Genomic DNA, 26,342 nt, shown 5'->3' with positions numbered 1-26,342 from the left:
AAAGGGGCTGGCTAGGACCTCTTCAATCAGCACTTTCTGAGATAAGGAGACCTCTCAGGAATCTCCTTTGTCAGCTCAGTTCTGAGACGGAGTCTGAAGGGGAGGGATAGGCAATAGGGTGCCATTTCCACTTGCCCCCAAAACATGCAATCCCTAGCCTAGTTGCAGAAAGCTAGCTAGAGTGGGAGAAAGGAGAGCAGCAAATAAAAATGTGTTCCTTCCAGTCTATCTCTGTCCTCCTTGTGGACATCTCCCACTTCTAACTCTTCTCTTATTCCTCAACAATTTTTTAAGTAGAAAAGGCTATGTGGTGACATAAATCTTTTTGAGATTTTCAGTCCAGAAATATTAGAGGAAGTGTCAGATATGTCACTGGATCCCTATGACATTGCTCAGTGGAGTGGCTCTCTTCCCCTTGCAATATTTCAGAAGTCTATGGAAAACTCTGCTGACTTCCCTCTATTGACTGAAGCTGCCTCTAGTTTAGACCATTCCCCCAGAGCTGAGTCACAAGTCATCTCATTACAAACAAGTTCAAGAAATGTCCCCCTGATCCCATCCCGCCCCGCCCCAACCACATGCCCTTTCATCCTGAACTATTCCTTAATCTTCATCTCAAGAAAGTATACGGAGACATTTGAGGTAAACAAGGACATTACTGAAAGGTTATTGGAACTTGTACTCTGTGTGAACTAAGAGAAACTTACTGTTCTCTCCTATCTACGCAACTTTGGGCAAGTCACTTCAACTCTCTGGGCCTCTTCTGTCAAATTTCCAAGATTCCTTCCAATTCTAAAATCTATGCCTCTTACCCTATTGGTGCTTTCCTCCAAAGCCCTAAAAATCTATGCAAAATGACAATGATAATAAAGCAATTACATTTATATTGGCATTTTTATGCTGTGATCATAAGGCTGCAAGTTAGAGAGAGCTCTGTATAGGAAGTCAGGAAAATCTAAATTCATATCCAGCCTCAGACACTTATTAGTTTGTGTGACTCTGGACAAATTATTTACCTTCTGCCTGACTCATTTTTCATCTGTAACTTGGGAATAATAACAACATTGATCTCACTAGAATTTGAACCAGGTCCTCTGCCTGCCTCCAAAATCAATGCTCTTTTCTCTAAACCACCCAGATGGCACAGGAGGAGAAAGTGAGGCTGGTGACTTTGCACAGCACTTCCTCATTTAACTCCAACTCACTTGCATGTCAAGGCATCACCTCCTTGATATCATTGTCTTCTTTGAGAACAAAAAGAACAAACAACATTGAAAAGTATCTTGCAAACTTTAAGGCATTGTGTAAATGCTCATTACCGATATCTCATTTCATAAAAAAAAAAATGAGGTCACAAAAGGTCTTAGCTAAAATAGCAGAAGTTATGCCACATTTATCCTCAGTCTTAGATCTACTCCAACTGCTCCATCCTTTTTATTAACAAAGAACTTCATCCCACTCCAAATGGCTGGAGAGAGAGAGAGAGAGAGAGAGAGAGAGAGAGAGAGAGAGAGAGAAAGCACTAAGCCTGGAGTCAGGAAGAATTGAGTTCAAATAACAGTCTCAGACCTTGACTGACCAAGAGACTGGACAAGTCACTTATTCTCTATTTGCCTCATTTTCCCCATCTGTAAAATTGGGATGGTACTAGCACAGGATTGTGAGGGATAAATGAGACAATTATAGAGTGCCTGGCATTTTAATGTCATTGTTATAACATTATATCATATATTATTAAATCTCAATTTTATATCCCTCATCACACTAATTAATTATCATTCATTACAGTCTCAGAATTCAGAGTGATGAAAATCATCATTAGACACCTTTTCACCCATGATTTTTTTCAAAATTCTCAGGCAGACTTTCTGGGAATTCGTAGAAACAAAACTTAGGTCTAGAAGGAAGAGATCTTAGAGATCATCGTTTTTTTTTCAACCCCCTAATTTTACTGATGAGACAATGGAGGTCTTGAAAGGTGGAATAACTTGCTCAAAGTTCCACAAGTCAGAAGCAGAAGAGGCAGGATTTCAGGTCCTGGTCCTCCAAGACTACATTAGGGATTCTGTCTTTAGCCTGCCTCAGAGGACAGAGTTTCCCTGAGGGATGTCCATTTCCCATCTTTTCTGATCCTCCTCTGTCTCTACAATGGCACACCCTAGATCAAATAATGGCGTGGAAAAAGATGGGGAAATATTTGAAATTTGGGGGAGACAAATGTATTTGGTTTTTAAGTCCAAGGAAAAAGTCCTTTCTTCCTAGGGCCTCTTGGCAAGATAATTCCATACTTGATATCCCAATCACAGCACACAACATCCCCTAGCGGATCTGTGGGGAAATGGCAAAGATTACTCTGCTTGCTCTAGTGCTAAATTGGACAAACCAAGTCAGTCGGAGTACTGTCAGTCAGCTAGAGAAAAAAATAACCCCTCTCTATCGTCAGCCAACATTCACATGACATCCAACAATTCAGTGTACACCCAACATATAGCCTTTATTCTCCCCTCAATCACTTCATTGCTGTGACCAATTATGATTGTTTCTCAAGTTGTCTCCTCCTCAGCTTTCAACACCTGAAGGAGTGTGGATGGAGGGAGCAAAATCCCAGTCTCACCAGATAGTCTTCTCCTAGTCTACCTGAGATTTCCCAGAATAACATTTCTCCCCATGGGGCCCCCAAAATATCCTATCCACTCCTCCCCAGCTATCTCTGAAATGCGGGGGGCTAGAGGCAAAGCAGTAAACAAATACCACTCATTTCTTTTTTTGGACAGGGAGTGAGGGAAATTCCAGATTGGAATGAGACCCCATAAAGTTTGGATAATGAATACCGAGTGACTCACAAAATGCAATGAATGGCAAAGCTGGCAGCAAATGCCCAATTCTCAAGAGTTAACCCCTGGAGGACACTCCCTCTGGGAAATTGGGACCAAAAACCCCTGAAACCTAGATCTCCAGCCCACAGAGTAATGTTAGGACACACTTCGTTCCTAAGAGAACCCGGGTGCTCTGCCTCCCTGTTTCCTGGCACTAACTGGTTTGCACTGCTTCCCATAACAACAGAAAGCAAATAGAAAACATGCACTTTCTCATCAGGCTAAAGCCCCCATAACCCCTAAGCATGCAGCTCTGCTCCACCCCCACCAGTTACTTTGTTTTCTAGACTTACTGTAGCTGACAAAGACAGTCTATTTTTAAAATGAAATACAAAACATGTTTTGCTCCTGTGACCCAGGGTTCCCATTAATATGGGATTAATGTCCCTGAGAAGGGGGCTCTGCAAGAGAACTTAGGGTGGGGTTGCCTCCCTTGTTGTTTTTAAGTTTCACCATTCCTTTCTACTCTATCTTCCCTGTCTCCCACTTCCTTTTCTCTCTCACCTCTTACCTGTCCTGTGATATTTGGGCAGGTGCAAGAGAAGAAGGGGCCACCAGTAATCTCGGGAAGTAGGTGGAAGGAAGGGTGCAGGTGCTAGGAAAGGGAGGTTAGACTAGAGAAGGCTAAAGCGGCAGCAGTCGCCAACTTGTGAGAAGAAGCTGAGAAGCCGGGGGTGGTGGGGGACCGAAATGAAAAACAGGAAAACACATGTGTGACTCTGACCGGCAGGGAGGAGGGGCCAGGGGATGGGCTGAAGCTAGGACAGCCTAGTCAGGCTAAGGGTCTCTCAAGAGGTGTCAAGAATGGCACCTTCTATTTCCCAGAACTTATCAGTGAAAGGAAGTCTGATGTGCTGGTTAGAGAGCTGAGCATCATAGTCAGGAAAATTTGGGTTCCAGTCTGTCATTTGACACACACCAATTGTGTGTGACCATGGGCAGCTTAGCTTCTCAGTACCCCCAGACAACTCTCTAATATGAGAAATTACAGATGAGTCGCCAATATGATTTGGTAGAGGGACTTTTCATTCTGGAATTTCCATACATGAAGAAATCACAGCACTCTTTCCACCAAACTCCCCACTGACTGACCAGAAATAACTAAGCATGGCTCCCCCTCTCTTCATAGCTGATCCATTCATTTCCTTGCTCTTAAGCATCTAATGAACACCTTCTAGCTTCTTACCCTTTATTTCACCTCTTACTCATTCTCAATTCATTAAATAGTCCATTCTCCCTTAAATTGTCATTGTTCAGACGGTAATTAAATGGTTAATACCAAAGCATCAGGGCACCTGATATTACATCACATCATGGGGCCAGATCCTCTACTAGTTGATAAGGTGATTCCAGGACAGGACACCCCAGGTCAAGAAAACCCCATTTGGAAGAACAAATACACAAGACTCCAGATCAATCTCATAAACTAGGAGCCATTGTGGTTCCCTGGAGACCTATGATCTTCCCATCCCTGTGAGCTTCACAAGATAAACTTCAAATCACTCAACAAAGAAGCATTTATTAAGTGGCTAGTACGTGCCAGCATTGTGCTAGTACTTTATAAATATTACTTCATTTGATCCTGATAATAACCCTTGGAAGTAGGTGCTATTATTATCTTCATTTTATCCATGAAGAAACCAAGGCAGATAGCTATTAAGTGACTTGCCCAGGGTCACACACTGAGGTCAAATTTGAACTCAGGTCTTCCTGACTACAGATCCAGAGTTCTATTCACTGGACCACCTAGCTGCCTCTAACTTCATTCTTTTGGGGGGAAAACAATAGGAACATAAATAAATAAATGTAAAATAAGTTTTTTAAAAAGTAATTTCATAAAAGTTCACTTCCAAATGATAAAGTCAGAAAAAATCTCTTACAAGAACACCTGAGTACAGGCTAACAGGAATCTAGGGATTCTACAAGGTGAGGAAAGAGTCATTGAGGGCTTGGAAGATATAGTGGACAAAAGCATAAAGGAGATGCATTATCAAGTATGGGTAACAACAAATAGACTAGGTAGACTAGAATATAGATTGTTTAAAGGCTGTAATGTGCAGTGAGCCTGGAAAGGGGCACATGAATATCATGAATATTGTTACCCTATAAAAATGGAAATGGAACACTAATATGAACTGATACAAAGGGAAGCAAGCAGAAACAAGAAAACAATATACACAATAACTACAGTAATGCAGATGAAAAGAAAAACAATAAAATAATCAAAACGTAATGCTGGGACAACTAGGTGGCATGGTGAATAGGGCACTGGCCCTGGAGTCAGGAGGACCTGAGTTCAAATCCGACCTCACACTTAATTACCTAGCTGTGTGACCTTGGACAAGTCACTTAATCCCATTGCCTTGCAAAGAACTTAAAAAAAAAACTAAATTCTGTGAAGGACCAAGATTGGACCCAAAGGAAAGATGTGAGAATTCTTTGCAGAGAGGGGTTTCCTATGGATATACTTGTATTGAACTAGCATTTATTAAAGCACTGAGCTAAGCACTTTTACAAATGTCATTTGATCCTCATAATAACCTTGGGAGATAGGTGTTTTATTTTTTTTTCTATTTTACAGTTGAGGAAACTGGGGTAGAGTTTAAATGACTTACTCTGAGTCACACAGGTAGCAAATTTTTAAAAATCCAATTTGAACTCAGATCTTCCTGAATATAGATTCAGCATTCTTATCTCCTACATCACCCAGATGCCTCTTTAAAGTATCAGATTTCGTAGATGTATTGGCTAGTTTTGTCGAATTGTTTTGTTTTCCTCCTCTTTATTCTTAAAGGAATGTTAAAAGGAATGGTTGTCTGGGTCAGAAGTAGGAAAACATTAGGAAATATAAGTGATGTAGGGGCAGCTAGGTGGCGCAGTACACAGAGCATTAGCTCTGAAATCAGGGGGACTTAAGTTCAAATTCAGTCTCAAATAATTAATAACCTTACTTGTGTGACCTTGGGCAAGTCACTTAACACTACTGACTTGCAAAAAAAATAAAACAAAAAAGTGATTTAAAAACAAAATATACCAATATTTAAAAAATAAAAATAAGCCTTGAAAAATAAGAAGTTAGATTATAAAAGATTTTATATTATAAGTCAAGGAGATGGGATATTATTCTGGAGGCATTTGAAAGCTTTTTATACAGTTAAGTATCATTACATGGTCAGAGATAGGTCCAAATATTCCATTTGACAACTGTGGAGGGCATGTACTAAAGAAAGGAAGACTGAAAGCAGAAAGTCTAATGTGAAGACTATTGCAATAGTTCAGTCAAAAGATGAGGTCCTGCACAAGGGTGTTAGTTCTGTTAATGGAGAGAAGGGGGTACACATAAAGAAACATGGTGGAAGTAAAAAAGTCAAGATTTGGCAATGAACTAGATATAAGTGGTAAAGGAAAGGGGGGAAATTGAGAATAATTCCCAAGGCTTCAAATTTTGATGCCTAGAAGAATGGCCAGTCAGTCAATAAGCATTTATTAGCTATTAATTCAGTACAAAGCAGAGAAGTTAAGTATTGGGGGGCACAAAGGCAAAAGTACATTCCCTGCCCTCAAGACTTTGCATCCTAATGGGGGGAGACAACATGCCAGCAACCCATCATACACTAGATACAAAATAGTAAAAAGATAATTTCTGAGGGAAGACACTACAATGGAGGAATCAGGAAAAAAATTCTTGCAGAAATTAGTGTTATCAACAGGAATGTAAAAATGAGGTAGAAGGAAGAATGGAATCAAGGGATGGGGGGAAAGATGAAAGGATTATCCAGGTAAAAATGTCCAACAGACAGTTGGAGTTCAGAAGATAGACTAAGGCTGAAGGTGTGGCTCTGGGAGTCATCTTGAAAAGAGATGATATAGGGGCAGCTAGGTGGCACAGTGGATAAAGCACAGGCAGGAGTAAGGAGTACCTGGGTTCAAATCTGTTCTCAGACACTTAATAATTACCTAGCTGTGTGGCCTTGGGCAAGCCACTTAACCCCATTTGCCTTGCAAAAACCTAAAAAAAAAAAAAAGAAAGAGAGAGATGGTAGTTGGGAGCTGTGAGATCATCATGAAAGGAAAGAAAAGAATTAAGTCCGTGGATGATTACATGGATGATAATCTAGTTAAAAAAAGATTAAGAAGAAACATCTAGACTTAAAGGAGAGAGATCAATTTCCTGAAAATTCAGGGAGGAGAGAGTAAGAGAAGGAGATGGTCAACATGTCAAAAAACTAGAGAGAGATGTGGTGAGGGGAGTGAAAATTTTAAAGTTATTGGATTCAAGAAATCATTAATGCCTCTGGAGAGAGCAGTTGAGTTATAAAACTAGAATGCCACATTGCAAGGGGTTAATGAATGAAAGAAAAGAAATTGGAGGGAATAAATCTTAACCATGAGAAATTACTGCTGGGCCCTTAGGGGATGGGTACCATGTCACATTTTACAGACCCAGTAGTTGAAACAGATTCAGTTCAGGGAAGCCTGCTCTCTATTAAGAGGTCAGTGGAGTGAGACTCCCTGGTCTAGACATTCAATGGTTCTTTAAGCCCCACAGAGAGGCACCCCCCCCACCAAGGGAAAAATTACTTAAGGCTTCAGTTATAACTTACAAGTCTAGAATTTCCTTAAAAAGGGTCAGTTTATGTACATACCTTTTGATCCAGCAATACCATTACTGGGCCTATACCCTGAAGTGATGATGTAAAAACATCACTTGTACAAAAATATTCATAGCAGCCCTGTTTGTGGTGGCAACAAATTGGAAATCAAGTAAATGTCCTTCAATTGGGGAATGGCTTAGCAAACTGTGGTATATGTATGTCATGGAACACTATTGTTTTATTAGAAACCAGGAGGGACAGGAATTCAGGGAAGCCTGGAGGGATTTGCATGAACTTATGCGAAAGAGATGAGCAGAACCAGAAAAACACTGTACACCCTAACAGCAAGCAACATGGGAGCGATGATCAACTTTGATGGACTTGCTCAATCCATCAGTGCAACAATCAGAGACAATTTGGGCCTGTCTGCAATGGAGAATACCATCTGTATCCAGATAAAGAACTGTGGAGTCTGAACAAAAAGACCAAGGACTATTACCTTTAATTTAGGAAAAAACTGATATCTTATTGTCTGATCTTGCTATCTCTTTTACTTTATGTTTCTTCCTTAAGGATATGATTTCTCCCTCATCATATTCAATTAGGATCAAGGTATACCATGGAAACAATGTAAGGACTGGCAAATTGCCTTCTGTGGGGGGTGGGGGGAGGGAAGTAAGATTGGGGGGGATTGTAAAACTCAAAATAAATAAAATCTTTTTTAAAAAGGGTCAGTTAATAAAAAGGTATTCAATGTACAATATGAATGAGACAGGTAATTAGCTCTATACACAAAAAGAATGTTAAACACTGTATACTAATGCATAGTAACAGGATTAAATAATTTATAACTGCTGTTATAATCTGCTGAGAGAATGATACATGGAGTCTATGACATTTTGTGAGCTCCTCAAGGACAAACTGTCTTTTGCCTTTTTTTTGTAACCCCAATGTCGGCACATTGTAAGCATTTAATAAATGTTTATTGACTGACTGACATTGCTAATTAAGCATTTTACATTTCACCTCAGCTCTGCTTTATCACTCCACTCCAAACTCTAATCTACTATAAATTTCTAAATTCAACAATTACCAAGATTTCAGATTCCTCTCATCAGAACCCTAACCTTCAGACCTTTTGAACTCACCCAGGTAAAACTGGGCTCCAAACATGGACACATTCACCTTAAGAGGCATTTGGTTACCTACTGAAGGGAAAAAAAAACAAAACTCCAAAGCAGTAGAGAGAGCCTAGGGCCTAGACAAAAGCTTATCTAGTTGAGTCCCATGTGAGGAGTGATGATGGGTTGAGAAACAAATATCTTTCATTCCCCACTCCCTTCAATGGAATCTAAAGACAAAGTATACCACTGTCCCATAGAAGAGTCCCAGCTGAAGAGTTCCAGCTAGAAATTTTCTATTGTTTTAAGGGAGAAAAAAACAGGGTTCTTGTTGTTGCTTTAACCATATCACAGGAAACTACAAGGTTCTTTCACTGCAGGACCACCAGGGAATCAGAGTACCCATATGGACCATTAGAACTAAGGACAGAGTTCTAAGCATGAGCTACAGGAGGATGGGTAAGGAATGGCCTTGATACAGAGTAAGGCAGCTCTTTCTTTGTAGGAGTACAATTATGTGCACCCAAATCAAGATGGAGAAGCTTGGTTTTAAAAATTGTGTCTCCTCAAAAATGGAGTTCCAGACTATAGACATTCCATCATGAAAAGGGGCAGCTAGGTGGTGCAGTGGATAGAGTACCATCCTTGGAGTCAGGAGTACCTGGGTTCAAATGTGACCTCAGACACTTAATAATTACCTGTGTGGCCTTGGGCAAGCCACTTAACCCAATCTGCCTTGCAAAAACAAAAAACCCAAAAAACCCATCATGAATAGAGCTTAACAGGGTGATATTTAAGCATCATTGCCATACAAAAATATGTAAATTTTTTCCATCCAAATTTACAACCCGAAATCTATCCACAGACTTCAAGTTAACCCCTCCTCAAGCAGAAGCATAGATTATGTTTGCCACTCAAATAATATCCTAGGTCTTGAAAAAAAATAGATCTGATAGCGAGATAGAAAAATAGAGGTTATGCACACATACATAAAAATATGTGTGTTCATTTTGATAATACAAAGATAGCCTCATGGTTGTCTCCCAAGTAAAATTCTGAAAAACACATATATCTTTCTTTTCTAAGACCCAGGATATTGATGTACCTAGATTGTGGGATACTGTTTAGGTCCATAGACAGATTCTGGGTGTGAACTTGAATGGAAATAAAATTTATATACTTATTTTCACTAACTTCTAAATGAAATTTAGTATTTTCTTCCATTATGAATGTAGTCCACTCTTAATGCCAATGCCTTAAATAAATATTTTTTAAAAATTATGTAGTCAACAAACATTATGGCTAGAAGGAATCCATAAGCTTCACAAGAAAGAGAAAAGGTTAAGAACCCCTGTGCTGCAGAGAATCATAAGCAAATTTTTCCTTACTATATATATATATATATATATATATATATATATATATATATATATATATATACATATATGCGCACATAGACATAAATAAGTTTCCAGGCCTATGCTCTCCCTCGCCCATTTCAGCTTTAAAGTATCCCTAGTTCCTTTTAAGGCTCAGCTCAAGTGGTACATCTTATAAGATGTACCATTTTTTTTGTTCCTAGTTTCTTCGCATATTCATTCATATATTTAAAATTATTTTTTGTTTATTGTTTTTACTTAACTATATGTACATGGAATCCTACCCCCCCATCCCCTGCCCCAGTAAAATGTGAACTCCTGAAAAATAGATTGTTTCAGTTTTGTCCTTCTATCCCTAATATTGAACAGCATACTGCTGAGCACATAGTAAGTACTTAATAAACATGTACCAAAATGTTTCAATTGAAGGTGAGAAACAATGTTTTGTGGATGGAGCGGACAGGGAATAAATATTTATTATATCCTACTATACTTCAGGTATTTTACTAAGCACTTCTCATTTGATCCTCGAGATAATTGCTATTTTTATTACCATTTGCAGTTGAGGAAACTGAAGCAGACAAAGGTTAAGTGATTTGCCCAGGGTTGCAGAGCTATTAAGTGTTTGATTTCGGATAGTCTTGATTCCTGGTCCATCAACACTTATCTGTCTCCTTCGAGAGAAGATCTAGAAGATCAAGTTCTGCCTCCAACTACACTAGATATGTGAATATGAATGAGCAAGTGACTTCTCACTCAGTATCACAGGCAAGTAAAGGACAAAGATTCTCAAACATGTTTTTCTCTCTTACTCAGCAAATGCAGCAGATGTGTTACTGCCATGTGGAATTGAGGCACACTGATTATTTTAAGTTGGCAAAAAAGGGTTCCCCGGTATTTGGACCTCCAGACCCCTTACCTTGGGATTCCATGCCTTCTCCTTCCACTCTACCATTCCCAAGTGTCCTTCACAGGAGGAGGCAACTTTGCCATTTGGAAGATAGAGCTGCTATTGTGAGCTTCCTGGGAGAGCTATCAGACAGCAAACTGCAACTAGGGCTGGGAAATTTGGAACTCTCAGGATGTGGGAAGGAGTTTCACAACACACCCTTTAAGTATTACTGCTCTAAGACCATCAGTTACCTATCAGTTTATCTGAGAAATTATAGACCTACATCAATGGAAATATATTCCACACTGGGAATCCCCACACACAGATGAAATCACAGATCCACATCCCCTACTATTTCATCCCCATCCACCAACATATACTCACAACAAAACAAAAAAATGAAATCGATTTTATTATAACAGACAAGAAAAGACTTGTTATTGATGTGGCAGTTATCCCTGGATCAACTGACTGACTATATGTAAGCCAAATCATCAACTTGTCAGAGCTAAGGTCAGGCTTAGTAAAAAACCAAGAAGACAAAAATGATGTTAAAAAAAGACACTGAGGGGTGGCTAGGTGGTGTAGTGGATAAAACACTGGCCTTGGAGTCAGGAATACCTGGGTTCAAATCCGGTCTCAGACACTTAATAATTACCTAGCTGTGTGGCCTTGGGCAAGCTATTTAACCCCATTTGCCTTGCGAAAATCTAAAAAAAAAAAAAAAAGACACTGAAATAATTCAGTCTTGATCTATTTAAACAATTAACAATCAAAATTAGGAAATGATAGAAATTACAATGGTGCTAATTATAATAATTTTATAAACAAGTATAAACAAGTCTAATCAATATAAATTAATTGCCACAAGACCAGAACCCAGCAAACACCTTAGTCAACAAACAACTTAGTTGTCAATGAAAAGAGATGAATCTCCAGCAATACCACTACTAAAGTAAAGGGTAAAAAAACCACATGTACAAAATTATTCATACCAATTCCTTTTGTGTTGGCAAAGAATTGGAAACTGAGGAGATGTCCATCAGTTGAGAAATGGCTGAACAAATTGTGTTATGTGAATGTGAAGGAACACTATAGTTCTATAAGAAATCATGTGGGACGGGATTTCAGAAAAGCCTGGAAAGACTTGCATGAACTGATGCTGAGTGAAATGAGCAAAACCAAAAGAATATTATACACATTAATAACAACATGGGGTGATGATCAACTATATTGAACTTGTTCATTTCAGCAGTACAATAATCAAAAACAATTCTAAAAGATTTGTGATAGAAAATATCCATATCCAGAGAAGGAACTGTGGAGTTTAAATGAAGATCAATTTTTAAAAGTTGTCTTATGGAATATGTTGTTTTTTCTCTATAATATTTTTTCTTTCACAACATGATTAATATGGATCTATGTTTAGCATAGTTAGATTGCTTCCTGTCAAGGAAAGTGGAGAGGGAAGGAAGGGAAAGAGAAAAAAGGAAAACTCTAAACCTTGCAAAAAAAAAAAAGATTGGTGAAAACTACTATTGCAAGTAACTCAAAAAACAAAGAAACAAAAATATTAAATTAAAAAAAAGGTGATGGATCTCTCCATTGATAACAGCACAAAGTTAACATACAAATTCATTTGCAAAATATCTTACAGAAAAAGATATTGGATGATCATGAGCAATATCATCCCACAGAGGTGAGAGAGGCAGTGAAGGATAAAACCAATTTAAAGAAGGCTTAGTGAGCCATCCAACTAAGCAATATCATCCCAAGATTATTTAAGGACTAAAACAAAAAGAGAAACAAAGAAAAAAAAAAGAAAAATGTCAAAGATGTGAAAAAATTATTATAATAAATTATTTTTCTATCAAGAATAGTATAGGGGGCAACTAGGTGGTGCAGTGAATAAAGCACCAGCCCTGGAGTCAGGAGTACCTGGGTTCAAATCCAGTCTCAGACACTTAATAATTACCTAGTTGTGTGGCCTTGGGCAAGCCACTTAACCCCATTGCCTAGCAAAAAAAAAAATAGTATAGTTGAACCCTAACATCATATCCCAGATGTGCCTATAGGAAAAGTAAAAAAAAGCTAAAAACAACAAAGATGGCCAGATTGTGCTAAAAGCATATTAAAGATATCATATAAATATATACATATATATTAGATATTAGATAGATAGATACACACACTAAGGATATACTGAGGTGACACTATTGTCTAAAGGGATCAACACACAAAGTTGATCTAAAGAAAATACCAAAAATGTGGGAAATAGTTCAGACCTCTACTAATATCAAAGAAAGTCAATCAACAATGTACAGCATGGGGCAGCTAGGTGGTGCAGTGAATAGAGCACCAGCCCTGGCATCAGGAGTACCTGAGTTCAAATCCAGCCTCAGACACTTAATAATTACCCAGCTGTGTGGCCTTGGGCAAGCCACTTAACCCCATTTGCCTTGCAAAAACTAAAAAACAACAACAACAACAAAAAAAAAACCAATGGATAGCATGGAAATAATGTAAAGACTATAAGACTGCCTTCTGTGGAGGGGTGGGGGAGGGAAGAGATTGGGGGAAATCATACAATTCAAAAAACAATTAAAAAAAGAAATTACTGATTAAAAAAACTCAATCAAGAAAATGTCACTAGTGACCAACCTAGAGTCATAAAAATATTTATGAGAATAGTTATGACAATAACATATCTAAATCATAGGCAGTCTTAATGTGTCTGTTATCAAGGAACAATCAGACACTCATCAACAATATCAAACAATGAACCACATCTTTACTATTTCACAGTTCATTGAAAGATGTACAAAATATAATATCCCATCATGTTTTGTATTTGTTGATTATGAAAAAACATTTGACACAGAGTAAAATATGACCTTATAGGCTCTTTTTCAACAAGGTATCTCCCAATCATATGTTAAAATTATTCAAAATTTCTTGAAAGATATAACAGAAATAACTGTTCAACAACCCTCTGATCATAAATGACAGGGCTTCTTAAAAAGGGGATATACTCACTGAAGTTGTTTGCAACTGTGATAGAAGACATCCACAGCAGATGAAAAGTTGAAGGATTCCCTGCAGATAGTGAGGTCTTTGAGATACTCACTTAAGGATAATATTATACATACTGCATCAGGCCCTAATAACATAATAGAGTCTCCTAGAAATCTGTAATCACTGGAGAGTTTGGTCTGACTAGTCTACACAGGAAAGACCAAGTGGCTGAAGAATGTTTATCCAAATTACAATATACTTTTGCATTGACAAACTATTAAGTTTTTTTATCAGCCTTTCTATCTGAGACAGATAATATAGATGGACAACAAACTGAATAAATGAAGAACAAGGAAAATGAAAAATAAGTAGAAGGGGAGTAAATTGGATTACTCCAATTGGATTAAGTTTCAATTCAAATTCAATCCAATTAAGCTGGAAAACTAAAGGTTCCTTTAATGACTTTCCATGAAAACAAAGGCATGCCTTTATAATGTCAAAATTCTATCAATTTTACTCTATAATCATGAAGGTGTATAGAATATAACAGTCAATAAAATTTTAAAAATCACACAGAAGACAATGGAAAGGTTCAGAGTGGGTATAAGCAGGTTGCAACAGAGAACCTATGAGGATCTTAAGAGAAGAAAAAGGAGTCAAGAAGGTTATAAACAACTTGCATGATAGGAAAAATATATGGGCAAGTGAAAGAAATTATTATTTCTCTCCTATATTAGTAACCCATTATTGAATTAGGACAAACTTTTTCCTCCTTCATTTTCTCATTTAGAAATCAGTCCCTGTAGATTATTAAGCAGGACTGGAACACAGTTTTTCCTTACTCCAAGGCTCTTTCTCATATGTATTTTGTTGTTGTTCTTTGAATTGTTTTGATGTCTTTCTTCCCTTCTCCCACTGATAGGTGGTACTTAAGATATTATCCTCATTTCACACAAAAGGAAAGTGAGACAGAGAACAGATGGGACCCTGAAGTTGCTGTACAGGCATCAAGGTTCCATGGAGGGTTTTTATGAAAATTCATTTGGATATAAGGAATCAGAATAGGGATTTTTTTATTCTAAAAATAAACTATCCTGTCCTTTCCACCACCACCCCCCTTGAAATCTCTTTCTTTCTCTCTATCCCTACTCTTTTTTAATTTTTCTTCCTCATTTTCTCTCCATAGGATTTTGAATAAGCTGTTCACTAGCTTGCTTTTTATTCAGACTTGTTTCTTGGTGTTGAAATAATGTTGCTTCTTGTTGTTGAACCTGGTTTTTGGTTTTTAATTTTGATTTTGATAACCTGATATTTCTTACTCCTTCCCATTATGTAGTTCAAAGCTCTCCTTTTCCCATAATTTCTTCTCCCTTTATCTGTGTCCATCTATTCACCCTGACCTAAAATTCTCCCCAAATTCCTCCCTGTAATATGTCCACCAATTTTCTCCATCCCACATCTCCTCTGTGTTCTCACCTTTTCTCCTCCTCTCCATCTTTCAAGATTCCATATTTTCTCCTTACTTCTCATTTTCCATTGCCTTATGACCTTTCTAATTCTTTCTCCTCCCCTTCTTCCCACTCTAATACCTATCTCTGGAATCTACCAACAAGTTCTACTATGCCAGACCTAAAAAAGTCAATCCCTTGTTACCATGAAGATCATTGTCCAAAGAACAAAAGCTGTGTGCTTTCTTGGGATCTCTGCCCAGAATCCTAACTCTCTGCCTTTCTCTTTCAACTCCAATTCTAAATGGTAGAGCTACCCTCCTGCCCCCTAGACCCTCTCTAGAACACAGTAAACTTGGAAGAATCTAGTGATTTTGGTGAAGAGTTGGAAAGGAATGGAGGAGTAGCTAAGAGAACTTTAATGGGTTTAGACAGCATCCTTCCTTGATTCCCCTCCAAAATTTTAAGGTGATTTGCTTCTAGTTGGGGCTTAATAAATAAATGTTATTGAATTCATTATTATGATTAAGCTAATCTACAGCTGGCTTGGTAGGGTGGGCAGTGTTGTGAGAATAAAGATAAGGATCTGTCATAATTATGGAAACATAATGGAGATGGGAGAAACGGGAGGACAGAAGGCGCTTTTGTGCCCTGAGGTCCTTATCAAGACCTGTCTGTTCTTAGGTCATTAAAAATTATCCTCAATTGTTAGCTTTATGACCCTGGGCAAGTCACTTAACATTGATTGTCTCCCCACCAAAAAATAAATACATGAATTGATACAAAGTGAAATGAGTAGAGTAACAGCAACATTGCATGATGATCACCTATGAATGACTTAACTCATCTCAGGAACACAATGATCAAAGGACTAATGTTGGAAAATACTATCCACATCCAGAGAAAGAACTGATGGAATCTGAAGATAGATCAAAGCATGCTATTTTTCACTTTCTTTACTTGTGTGTGCATACATGTGTGTATGTATATGTGTTCCCTTTTGACCTGCTTTTTCTTTCACAACATGACCAATATGGAAATGTTTTACATGATCACACATATACATAACCCATGTCAAATTGCTTACCATAAAAGGGAGGCAGGAAGAGAGAGAGGAGGAAGAAAAATTTGGAACTTGCTTTTTTAAATAATGTTAAAAAATTGTCTTTATATGCTTGTACTTATAGATGAAAATAAATAAAATTTTAAAATAAAAAAATTTAAATAAAAAAATTATCTTTATATGTAATTGGAAAAAATACTATTAAAAAATGATCCCTCCCCCACCTGGCCAACCACCTTTCACTTACTTTGTTTGTGTGTGTGTGTGTGTGTGTGTGTGTGTGTATGAATGTGTGTATCTTTCTGTCTCTATCTCTGTCTCTGTCTGTCTGTATGTGTGTCTCTCTGTCTCTTAACTTTGCTCCCTCCACCAGGTGACCTGACAGATTTATTATTCCTCCCTTCTAGTAACTTCCATGCTCTCAAAGTCCATATCTTTGGGGGTGGCCAGAGGAGATGGCAGTCACCAAGAAACCTAGGTAAGTGGGAATGAGGAAATATTTTGCTGAAACTCCCTGGGCAGGGAGACCCAAGGCCAGGAGAACTCTCCACATGAAGTTGGAAGCGCCCCCTGAAAAGTGCCCCATCCCTCTCTTGCCCATTCTTCTACAGCTCCTCTCTACGCCCCCACTGAGCAGCTATTGCATCAGCTTAGGAATCCCCAGTTCTAGTTTTCTCTGCAAGTAGGGGAGGGGACACAATACCGGTAGTCATCGCTGGGAGGCAGCAGTGAAGCAAAATAGGATCAACAAAATGCTGATGTGCTCACAGGCCCCAGACTGGAATCTGAGGATCCCAAATGGTTTTACCAACATATGATCTAAGTGGCAGAGAAAAACAAGATCTGGAAGTATTTAAGCTAATTGTACTATTAAATGGAAGATGGGTTAAAACAAATCCTCCCTAACACTCACTAACCACGTTGCTTCGAACTACTCAGCTTGCCTCTTTCAGGCTGTTTCCTCATTTGGTTAATAATACCTTTTAGTACCCCCCCCCCCCCCCCGAGGGCTCTGATGGCTCAGGGTGAGTGTAAATAGTTTTGACTACTGGTTTTGACCAAAATTGGTCAAATTGGTTTTGACCAAAAATCCTAAGGGTCTTTCCCTCCCAAATAGATTTTTTTAAACTTATTCCTTACCTGTCCTTAATCACTGAATGGGCATTGCCTCAGTCAAGCTGAAACCTTAACTTAAAAAGGCCAAGGTGTCCCACTGCATCTGGGTCATCTCTGGCTGTCCAGAACTAGATCTTGCCCCAAATGGCTCTGGAGGAAACAGTGAGACTGATGACTTTGCACCTTCCTCACTTCAATTCACTTGCAAGTCATGGTATCATCTTCCTGATGTCATAGTCCTCTTTGAGAATAAAAGACAAGCACAAGATTGTGAAGTCCAAATGAGATAATGCACATAAAGAAATGTAAATTTCTATTTGGCATTATAGACCTGGTTTTTGAAGGTGTTCAAAGGATCCTCACACATTCCTTCATTTACTGAAGGAAAAAATAGATAAATAAATGTCTTCAGGCAGACACTGTAATTTAGTTTTAGGGAGTTAATTGGGGCATCAGTGGCTGTCTATCTACTGTCTGCTGTCTCCAATCCACAAGACCAGGTTGCCCCTCACTATTATAGCTGATTTTTTTTGAGACTTAAGTAACTTATCAGGGTCACACAGCTAGTATCTGAGACTGGATTTGAATTCAGGTCTTCCAGATTCTAGGCCCAGCATGCTATCTGCTGAGCCACCTAGCTCCCTCCTCTCATTGGTATAAGAGAACTCCCAAATGATGAAACTGCCTGTCAACATACTCTTTATACCTCTACAATTGAATCTCAGAAAGTTGCAGTGACTTGTCTAAGATCATACAGTCAGTATGTGTCAGAGATGGAACTTGAAATCAAAGTTTGAAGTATATGTACTACACCATATTGCTTAAATCACATTATAAATGTAAATATAAATAGCTGTAATCAATGAGGGACAATCTAGTGGATTGAAGATAACAGATAGCAAGAAAGCCCAGGTTAAGTTCTGCCTCAGATAGCACAGGCAACTCCTTAAAACCATAAATTTCATAGGAGTTACATATCTGCTTGAAAAGGGTTTTCATACCGGGAACTCCTCCACTGACAAAATCATAGATTCAAACCTCACTACACAAAATAAATATTTCTTCAATAAATGAAGGAATGGGGGGCGGCTAGATGGTGCAGTAGATAAAGCACCGGCCCTAGAGTCAGAAGTATGTGGGTTCAAATGCAGTCTCAGACACTTAATAATTACCTGGCTGTGTGGCCTTGAATGTGTGAGGATTCTTTAAATCCCTTCAAAAACTAGATATAGATGAGCAGAACCAGAAGAACATTGTACACCCTAACAGCAACATGGGGGGTGATGGTCAACTTGTAATTTAAAGAAAAAGTTATCTTATTATGTAATTTTGCTCTCTTATACTTTAGGTTTCTTCCTTAAGGATATGATTTCTCTCTCATCACATCCAACTTAGATCAATGCATACCATGGAATGTAAAGACTAATAGACTGCCTTTTGTGAGGGGTGGGGGGAAGGGAAGCAAGATTAGGAGGGAAATTGTAAAATTCAAAAGAAATAAAATCTTTCTTTAAAAAAACTAGATCTATAATTCTGGATATAAATTTATATGTCTTCATGTACATTATCTCATTTGGACCCGACAATCCTGGGAGGTAGGTACTAATGGTATCCTTTTACTCATTTTACCTATAAGGTAAAATTTTACCTATAAGCTGAAAAAATTTAACTGACTGCTATTAGTCAGTAATGCTCCACCTAGGATTTGAAATCCAGTCTTAACTCCAAATTATCATTTTTTTGTAATTAAATTATGAGCTCCTTGAGGGCAGGGATGGCTTTTGACTTTCTCGATATCTCCAACACTTAGCAGAGTACATGAAATAAAATAGGGGTTTAATAAATGCTTGTTGATTTGATGACTTTTTCTTCTATTCACTAAGTAAAATTCTTTCAGCTAGTGATGCTTCCTCCCCCATCCACTAGAGGGCTTCAGGTCTTCCCTAGAGGCACGAGTTCATTCCCATTTTGAAAATAAATTCACTTAGATTTAGAGCTTAAAAGAACATTTGTGCAGCAGTAAAGGGAAGTTGGTGGCATGTAGGACAAAAGTTGGATGAAAGAGATGGAAAATTTTTCATATTAAATTAAGGATGCAAATGAAGTGTAAATAATAGACAAACTAATATTTCATTGTTCTGTGGTTTGTTTTATCAGCACCATCACATAACTGAATGTGATGTAAGTGAAAGAGATGTAATTGATTCTTGGGTGCTGCTGAGGAGAGAGAGAGAGATGAAAGAACATAACAGAATGTGAAAGAAGAAACAGCCTTCGACATTTCCAGGAAAACATTACAGACTCTAGCCAGCCCACTCCCCATAACCTCTCAACTAGATCCCTCAATAACCAGTTACTCAATAAAAATGTCTATGGTTTTCCAGAATAGAAGAGGAGGGGAAAGGAGGCAGCACCACCCACCCAAAGTCAGTTTTACTCATTTCATCCATTTATCATCAGAACCATAAAGTGACTGGTTGCACATTGTGGAGCTTTGCTCTTGATGACTTGTAAGTCTTAAGTACAAACATACAGAATAAAAAGATATCAAAAATAAAAAAAATGGGCAAAAACTGATGAAGACAATCTACTGGATTGTAAATTGCTTTAAGAGTGATTTGGGGTGGGGCAACTAGGTGGTGCAGTGAATAGCACACCCTGCCCTGGAGTCAGGAGGACCTGAGTTCAAATCCAAATGCAGACACTTAATTACCTAGCTGTGTGACCTTAGGCAAGTCACTTAACTCCATTGCCTTTCAAAAACTAAAAAAAAAAGTGTGATTTTTCTATCTCCAGCTCCCACCATACCCCCACACAGAGAATGTCTGAGCAGATTGCCTCTCATACAGTCTGTGATCAAAAAATAATATGTGAACAATCAGTATACAAATTAAGAGTAGAAAATTGAGTGTGTTATAGTAGATGGAGAGCTGAAACTGAAGTAAGGAAACCTGGCTTCAAATCCTAGCTAATAATATCATGGTCAAGTCAGAGCCTCAGTTTATTCATCTATGAAAATAGGGATTATTATAATTGCACTACTCTAGCTATAGGAAGGAAAAGCAGTTGCAAATGTCTACATGCTATAGAAAAATTGATTTTTCTACCATCTAGCACTGAGGGCTAACAACACATAGGATGGGATTGGATTTGGGATTTCACTGTGAAAAAAACACCTCTTACACTTGTCAGTAGCATGAAAAAGTGACTTTTGCACTGCAGGGGAGCCCGGCTGCTTCTCATGGCTGGTATAAAATATATGGCCTATGATAAATATATGTTGAATAAAATGGGATAGGTCCGAATCCAGAATCCGGACTCTTAGTCAGGTATGGGGTAAACACTGGAGATTTAAAGAAAAGCCAGATTCTACTCTCATGGAATTCCTAGTCTAATGCAAACAACAGAATATAACCAAGCCATAAACTACTGAGGATAAACAAGATAGCTTCTAAACACCCAGAAAAATTCAGTAGAAGAAAGACACCTGCATGAAGGGTGGGGGTGGGGAAAGATTTTTTTACAGGAAAGAATTGAGTAGAGACTTAAAAGAAATCAAAGAAGCTAGAGGTGGAGAAGAGGAGGGCACTTCAGGCAAGTGAAAACAGAGTCAAAGGTGGGGGTGGGTGGAGGAATGTAAAGTGTAGGAAGGGTAGGAAGAGGTCATATTATGGAAGGCTTTATGAGATAGAGAGTTTCATATTTGATCTTGGAAGCAATAGAAAGGCACTGGAGTTTACTGAATAAAGGTCTGATGTGGTCGATTAGCACTTTAGAAAGATTAATTTGACAACTAAATGGAGGATGGATTGGAAAGGGAGACTGACCAATAGCTGTTTCAATGAGGATCCTGGTAGCAGGCTTGTAGGCAGTGTGTATGTGTAGGTGTAGGTGTGTACCTATGTGCACATGTATATGAATGTGAGATATAGGCATGTTAGTGTTTTGTGAATGCATATGTGTGTATACGTTCATATACATATCCATATCTGTGATACTTTGTTCTCTTTAGGTTTTTTATTATGCTCTTCTTGTGTATATGTATGTGCATATACATGTATAGGCTTCTATATACATATGCATTATACATTTTATGGTACATAAATATGTGTGTAGATGTATTTGCATGTATGCATATATGCAGACATGTGTGTATATTTCTACAAATATATACATATACATATATATACATATATGTATATATATGAGAGATGCTATGAAGATAAAAATCAGTAGACTATGGCAATAGAATGGGTAGGGGATGATGAGAGAGAGGAGCTCCGTGTAACACCTAAGTTGAAAACCTGGGTAACTGAGAAGATGATGATACCCTCCATAGTAATAGGAGAGTTAGCAAGGGTCGGGGGAAGATCATGAGTTCAGTTTTAGACATGTAGAGCTTAAGATATCTATAAGATAACCATTTTGAGAGGTCCAGGAAAACTGAAGATGTGAGACTGGAGGTCAGAAGAGAGGTTAGGTAGAACAAATAAATCTAATAATTATTAATCCAAGGGAGTTGATAAGATCTCCAAACTGATAATATGGAGGAAGAAAAGGAGAGGATCCAGGATAGAACCTTGGAAGATCCCTACTATTAGGACATGCCTGAAGATCTAGCAACTGAGACTGAGAAGTCATAGTCATGATAGGGACGAGAGGTGGAGGAGGGGGAGAAAAGGAGGAAGACGAAGAGAAGGAGAAAGGTGTGTGTGTGTGTGTGTGTGTGTGTGTGTGTGTGTGTGTGTGTGTGTGTGTGTGTGTGTAAGAGAAAGAGAAAGAGAGAGAGAGAGAGAGTCATAATAACCTAAAGAGAACAGAGTATCAAGGAAAGAGGGTGATCAACAGTATAAAAACTGCAATGAGGTCAAGAAGGATGAGAAGTGAGAAAAATTCATTATATTTGGACATTAAGAAATCATTGGTAGTTTTGGAGTGAACAGTTTCAGTTGAAAGATAAGGTGGTTGAAAAACTGCAGAGAGTTGAAAAGAGTGAGAGAAAATGGAGATGATTGTAGACTGTCTTCTCAAGGAGTTTAGCCCCAAAAGGCTAGGATTATAGCTAGCAAGAAAAGATTAAGTGAAGGTTATTGAGGATGAAGATAAAGACATGGGCATACTTGTAGGCAGTAGGGAAGCAGCCCATAAACAGAACAAGATTGAAGATAAATGAGAAAATGAAAATGATAGAAGGAACAATCTGCTGGAGAAGACAATATATGAAGAGAATCTGCCTGGACAACAGGAAAGGCCATCTCTTCATGTAAAGTGGAGGAGCAATGATGAATTTATGTTATTCACTTCTTGATGGAGAGCTGAGAGAGACATAGAATAAAACAGATATTTTTTGACATGGATAGATGGTATAAAAATTTGTTTTCCTCAACACATTTTCTTCTTACAAGGAATTTTTTTCCTTTTAAGTTAAAAAGGATGGGAGAGAGAAAAATAAAATGGGAGGGAAAAAATTGAATATAGTTGAAATCCAGTACAGTAACTATGAGACTTTCCATAAATCAAATGGTAAAAAGAAGTAGTCTAATTCCTTTGGATCATTCCACTGAGATAAAACAGAGTGGACCAACATCCAAAAAAAATGCCACAAAAGTAGTTTTTTCCAATTCCTTCACCCATCTCAAACCAAAAACTGCCTAAAGAGGATTCTGAATGGCTCTAAGTTGACAAGATAAATCTTAATAATGGACTTGAACCTAAAACCATTTCAACTAAATCTCATTTCCTCCATTAGTTTGCTAAAGGCTTGAAGACTAAAATACCTGGCTAGAGAGAGTGATGCAACTTTTTCATGAGGTCAAGTGGTAATCAAATCACATCTTTGTTATGAGATTCCCAAGAATTGCTTTCTCCCACAATCCAATCTCACATTTTTGCTATTTATAAGATTCCTGCTGCCACATCAAACTCACTATATCATAGTTACCTTTTTTTATCTCTGAAGACCTCTCTATTCCCAATTTCTCCATCTCTTATTAAAATATCAATATCCTATTTTTTCCTCTAAAATCTAAAATACGCAGGCAGGTCAGTTACCTAATTAAAGATAAAGCTTTGCAAGGGCAGGTACTTCTTTGTTTTTGTCTTTGCTATTTATTGCCAACACCCAACACAGATTCACATGCAAAAAAAGGGCTTCTTGAATTAAGCCTAGGGAAAATAGAATGTCCCCCCAGGGAACATTGGCTCCATATGGTTCCCTCTTTTGATACTTTAGGGAATTTATATCAAATGAAAAATCAGAAACATCATAAAAATCATTCTGAATACCCAGTTAGGAAAACACTTAATATTCTGGCAGAAGTTTGGCTATCTCTGGATAGCCCTGACCTCTTCAGGGTTGATGAAAAATTCAGAGTATCAGAAATGTTAGGATAAAGAAGGAAAGTCTAATGCACATTTAACAGATAAGCCTTGAAGAGAAGAGAATTATGGAAAGAGCAGACCTTTTCTTGGAATTTCTTAGTCCTTGAGAAGTTGGGTGTAACTAGTATCAGCTGGTATCAGCTGGTGTCAGCTACTCCAAGATGCCTAGAGGACTGAAGATCATCCTTGATATCTTCCTTCTTTGTCACAGCCCAGTCTGACTTTCTCTTTCTCCTTCTACAGACTGTTTCTGGGTTGCAAGTTCTTTCAAGATTGATTGGCTCCTGCTCCTGCTTCTGCTCTGCAAGATCCTCAAAATCTTGCTTTCATATAAGTTCTTCAGGGTGTGACCAAGCTTCTCCAACCAATAGGAGCAATCTTCTCACCATACCTAGTTTTGATTGATAGAATGAACCAGGAGGCATTCCCATCTAATAAAGACAACTACTTTTTAGCGGACAGAGAAAGTCAATAATCAAAGACTTTTTACAATGCAACCACAAATTTAGAATTGAAAAAGACCTTGGAAAAAAATTCAAAAAAATTTTAAAATTTAAAAAAAAGAAAAGGACTTTAGTGGTCATGTAGTTCAACCCTTCATTTTACAAGTGAGGAAACAAAATCAGAAAAGTATAAAAGCTGGAATTCAATCCCTAGTCCTCTGCCAAATCCAGTGAGTTGTTCCTACACACACTCTGGCCCATGGTTGTTTGTTAGTGATCCTTAAGGACCACAGTTGTGAGATAACAAGGACAAGGTCTCCAAGACCCTCTTGCCCCTCTGTTGTTTCACGGTACTGCTGGCTTGGTATCTCAGGACTTCTTCATTCTCCTACTTTTGTGTTTTCCCAAGAAGCTGCTCATCCTGAGATAACAGGATATATACCATAACTGTAAAGATAAGGAAGTATGCCAAGAATTTGGACAAACAACTTTATGATCTTTTTGCATGACTGGCTCCCACTGATTTAACTCATGAGATAAGTTTGTGCTGTTCATGGTCATTGGTAAGATATATAGAGGTTAAGGATACTCAATAAAAGTGGTCTTTTGTTCCTATGAAAAGAGGCTCCTGTCTCTCATCCTTTCACTGTAGCTGAGAACAAGTTCTTTGCTGGTCAAAGAACTCAAGGTTGGTGCACCATTTCATTTCAATTGGTGCCCAGCATGGTAGGGGAAGATCATCAAAGGACTTCAACCACAGGGCAGATCAGCAGGGGAACAAATGACTGAACTTCATAAACATGAACCTGTCACTGAATTTTTTTATGCCTAATTTGGTTAGATCTGTTTATGCAAATGCATCAGTTACAATGCCCTAGGAAGTTTAACACAGAAATGCAAACTTCTGCTCCTAGGTCTGATCAAGAGATGCCCAACTCTCCTGTCCTTAACAACTTATTGTATCTGGATTTGAATCCATTTAAAAATGAAAGAGAAAGGGTTAACAAGGAAACAATGGATAAATTAAAAAAAGCAGTCACAGAATTAGTAATTAGTTCATTTAAAAAAAGACCAAGTTCTAAAAAAAGAAGTAATTAGTTCAGAAAATAAGGAATTGGGTTTATCACCTCTTAAGAGGGGGGTTATTTCAGGCTCTACAACCAGGAGAAAACCTCCCGGATTTGGAAATAATGATGCCTGTCTTAGAAGACACTCAAGTGGATCCTAATACTGGACAACAAGCTAGAATCAGAAGACATAATGTGGTTCCTATCAGTCAAATAAAAGAGTTAAAGAAGGCAGTTAAAGAATATGGGGTGAAATCATCGTATGTACATTTGCAGTTAAAAAATTTGGAAATTTAAGTTCTTACACCAAATAATTGGAAGGAAGTAATCAGGGCTTGTCTAACACCTGGTGAAGCAGTAGGATAGATGTCAGAATTTATGGAACATTGCAGGAACGTAGCAGCTTCATTAAATCCAGGGAATCCAATAAATGCTAAGACATGCTTTGAGCAAATGATAGGAACTGGATAGTATTGTACAGATGGTCAGCAGATCACCCATACTTTGGAAACTTATAAAAGACTTGCAAAATGTGCAATAGAGACTTGGGGTAGAGTCCCTGTATCTGGAGAAAGTAAAAAATCCTTTGCCACTATAATACAAAAACCTGATGAACCTTTTGTTGATTTTGTGGCTAGAATGCAGGATGCCGTAGCTAAGAGTATGGGGGACACCCAGGGTACAGATACTCTATTGAAACAAATGATAAGGAATGATTGTAATACAGATTGTAAAAAAAGCCTTAATAGAGAGCAGACAGGATGCTTCATTGAAAGAGATGATTCAAAGATGTTCTAGCATAAGTTCTGCAGCATATGCAGCTGAAATCATGGCTCAAGCTATGGCTAGGGGTTTTAATAAAAGTAGCATAAAATGTTTCAAGTGTGGCAGGATTGGACATATGAAGAAAGACTGCCACAATAAAGGAGGAGGGAATAGACCAACC

General features: G+C 38.1%; 1 protein-coding gene across 2 annotated transcripts in view; it reads right to left on the bottom strand.

Moving 5' to 3' along the window:
• Positions 1–24,048, bottom strand: part of SLC7A7 (solute carrier family 7 member 7) — a 45,542-nt gene extending 21,494 nt beyond the window's left edge. Inside the window, exon 1 of one of the 2 annotated variants that reach the window (XM_074234903.1) lies at positions 23,967–24,048. The gene's annotated coding sequence lies outside the window, so the exon portion shown is untranslated. Of the gene's footprint in view, positions 1–3,387; positions 3,562–23,966 lie in introns of those variants that run through there. The other variant, XM_074234902.1, reaches the window with a different exon arrangement.
• Positions 24,049–26,342: the final 2,294 nt, after the last annotated feature.

The sequence above is a fragment of the Macrotis lagotis genome, chromosome 4, assembly GCF_037893015.1.
Source record: "Macrotis lagotis isolate mMagLag1 chromosome 4, bilby.v1.9.chrom.fasta, whole genome shotgun sequence".
Lineage (NCBI taxonomy): Eukaryota > Metazoa > Chordata > Mammalia > Peramelemorphia > Peramelidae > Macrotis > Macrotis lagotis.
Note: the sequence above shows the minus strand (reverse complement) of the source record. Positions and strands in the feature narration are given on the sequence as shown.